The sequence below is a fragment of the Coptis chinensis genome, chromosome 2 (genome assembly GCF_015680905.1).
Source record: "Coptis chinensis isolate HL-2020 chromosome 2, ASM1568090v1, whole genome shotgun sequence".
In the NCBI taxonomy this organism is placed as follows: Eukaryota; Viridiplantae; Streptophyta; class Magnoliopsida; order Ranunculales; family Ranunculaceae; genus Coptis; species Coptis chinensis.
In genome coordinates this window covers 92,476,366-92,480,107 of record NC_141457.1, presented here as the reverse complement: position 1 = coordinate 92,480,107, position 3,742 = coordinate 92,476,366, and positions in this window count along the sequence as shown.

Sequence of the window (3,742 nt, the reverse complement as noted above, 5' to 3'; positions counted from 1 at the left end):
ATCATACAATTTTAGTATCTATGATAAAGCACCGACTTATTTCGAATATATCTTTAACACGACCTCAAAACATAAACATAGTTAAAAACAATTATACAAAAATAACATCACAAAATATATAATATAAAATGAAAAAAAAAATAATAATGACAAAGCAATAATGACAATTTTTTTTAAAAATGTAATTTACTGAATGAAACTAACGACAAAATACAATTAATGGGAACTGAAAACTGGATGCAAATGCATCGAATTAACCTCAAATAATATTTAACGGGAAATCGGAAACTGGATGCAAATGCAAGCATTAAACTAATCTTAAAAAATAATTAATAGAAAATTGGAATATTGATAGAACTGCATTAAACTAACCTCAAAGAATAATTAACGGAAAATCAAAACTTGGATGCAAATACATCAAACTACCATTAAAAAAAAAATTGTCGGAAAATCAGAAACTGGATACAATTGCATTGAGCTAACCCTCAAAGATTAAATTAACGGAAAATCTGAAACTGGATGCAACTGCATTGAACTAACCTTAAAGAAAAATTAATTATAAATTGGAAACATGATGCAAATGCGTGAAACTAATTTTAAAAAATAATTAACGGGAAATCGGAAACCGGATGCAACTGCACTGAACTAATCTCAAAAACTAAACTAGATGCAAATGCATTGAACTAACCTCAAGAAATAATTAACGAGAAATTGGAAACTTGATGCAAATTTATTGAACTAACCTCAAACAATAATTAACGGGAAATCGGAAACTAGATGCAAATGCAACTTTATCAAATAATAAACGAGAAATCGGAAACTGGATGCAAATGCATTAAACTAATCTCTCAGAATAATTAACGGGAAATCAAAAACTGGATGCAAATACATTGAACAGACCTCAAATAACAATTAACAGGAAATTGGAAATTGGATGCAAATGTATTGAACTAATCGAAAATAATAATTAACGAGAAATCAGAAATTGGATGCAACTGCATTGAACTGATCTCAAAAAATAAATAACGGGAATTGGAAATTTGATGCAACTTCATTGAACTAACCTCAAAATAAAAATAACGGAAAATCAGAAACTGGATGCAAATACATTGAACTAACCTCAAAACATAGTTGGGTTATATATTGTAGGAATATCTCGATAAGTATAGTTTTGCATTTAAAATGGTGTTTATCTTATCTCTTTCCGTATGATTGGGAACTCTTTGCTATTCAAGTAGCTTCAATATATATGAACTTCACCTTATTAGGCAATCTCACAAAACTTCAATCAAACTTCTTTTATTAAACAACAAAATAAAGTTGAAGGGTTTTATCAAATATGAGTTATTATTTTTTTAATAGAGAGTGAGGTTTTCACGATATCAGAAATTTGGTTGAGTGATTAATATAATATTAATATATAATAGTTCTTCATATTTGCAAATATTTTTCAGAATAATTAATATAACAACACCCGTTTGTAGATAATTTTTGAAGATTCCATATAGTAAGTCATGCATAATTTAAATAATAATTAATGGGAAATCGGGAACTAGATAATCTTCGATGATCTCACATAGTAAATCAAGCATAATTTACTTTTTATGTCATGTTTGCAAGGACACTACAGATGAATCAGTAGAAGTTGATATTACACACCACATTGGATAATTAAAAGGAAATCGAAAACTGGATTCAAATACATAACTGAGCTCAAAGAGTAATTATCGGGAAATCGAAAACTTTATGCAAATGCAATAAACTAAACTCAACAAGTAATTAACTAGAAATCGGAAACTGGATGCAATTGCATTAAACTAACATCAGATAATAACTAACAGAAAATTAGAAATTTGATGCAAATCCTTGAAAAATATTTAACGGGAAATCGAAAACTGTATGCAAATACATCAAACAAACCTCATATAATAATTAATGGAAAACCGGAAACTAGATGTAAATGAATTGAACTAAACTCAAAAAATAATTAACAGAAAATTAAAAACTGAATGCAACTGCATTAAACTAACCTCATAGAATAATTGGTGGAAAATCGAAAACTAAATGCAAATGCATTGAAATAATCTCAAAGAATAATTAACGGAAAATCAGAAACCGGATATGATTGCATCGAACTAACCTCAAAGCATAAATAATCAGAAACAAGATGTAGATGTATCGAACTAACCTTAAAGAGTTATTAATGGGAAATCGGAAACTGGATCCAAATACAATGAACTAATCTCAAAAACTAATTAACGAAACATTGAAAAATGGATGAAACTGCACTGAACTAACCTAAATGAATAATTAACGGAAAATTATAAATTTGATGTAACTGCATTGAACTAATCTCAAAAAATAATTAACGGAAAATCGAAAACTTGATGCAAATGTATTGAACTAACCTCAAAGAACAATTAATATAAAATCGGAAATTGGATGAAACTGCATTGAACTAACCTCAAAGAATAATTAATAGAAAACCAAAAACTGGATGCAACTACATTAAACTAAAATCAGAGATTAACTAACGGGAAATAAAAAATTGGATGCAAATGCATTGAAATAACCTCAAAAAATAGTTAACTGGAAATCGGAAGTCAGATTTAACTGCATCACACTGACCTCAAAGCATAAATGTCTGTTTTTTTAGCCTTCTCACATGAGTAATTACGAGTAATTAGGAACCCAAAACAAAAGTGAGTTTATAAAATCAGACTCTTACATGTATAGAAATTGTAAACTATCGAACTAACCTAGAAAAACAATTAACGGGAAATCAGAAACTGGATGCAGATGTATTAAACTAACCTTAAAGAGTAATTAACGGGAGATTGGAACCTGGATACAAATGCAATGAACTAATCTCAAATACTAATTAATGAAACATCGAAAACTGGATGCAACTGTACTGAATTAACTTTAATGAATAACTAACGGGAAATCATAAAGTGGATAGAATTGCACTGAACTAATCTCAAATAATAACTAACGGAAAATCGGAAACTTGATGCAACTGCACTGAACTAACCTCAAATAATAATTAATGAGAAATTAGAAACTGGATACAACGTACTACATTAAACTAACCGCAAAAAATAATTAATGGAAAATCAGAAACTTGATGCAAATGCATTAAACTAATAACCCCTAAAACATATTTGTATTATATGTAGGGAGAATAAATGTCTCGACAAATATAGTTTTGCATTTTAAGTAGTATTTATTATAATTCTTTTATTGTGATTGGGAATGTCTTGCTATTCAAGTAGCTTCAATATTATCTTCAATTCGCCACATTTTTCACAAAACTTCAATCAAACTTCTATTGTTAAACCTAACAACAAAAAAAAGTCGGTGAGTTTTATCAAGATTTGATGCTTCCTTTTTATAGATAGTGGTGCAAGAAATTTAAATGAGTAATTAATATAATTTTAATATCTCATATCTATATATAGTTGCTAATATTTTTTAGAATAATTTAATATAACGATATCCGTTTGTAGGACACGTTCATGTGATAAATATTTTCAAGTGGGAGTAGTATATTATTTGAGGATATGGAAAACAATCAATCTATTTTAGTGATTTATACACATTAGTACGTAAGTCGAGCGGTGATGAATTAACTCTAAATCACCATAAATCTAATAAAACTATTATACAAGCTAGATTGAGTTTAAGATCATTTCATTTGAAAATTACGGATTAATATCCAAAACCACAAAGTGAAGAGGCT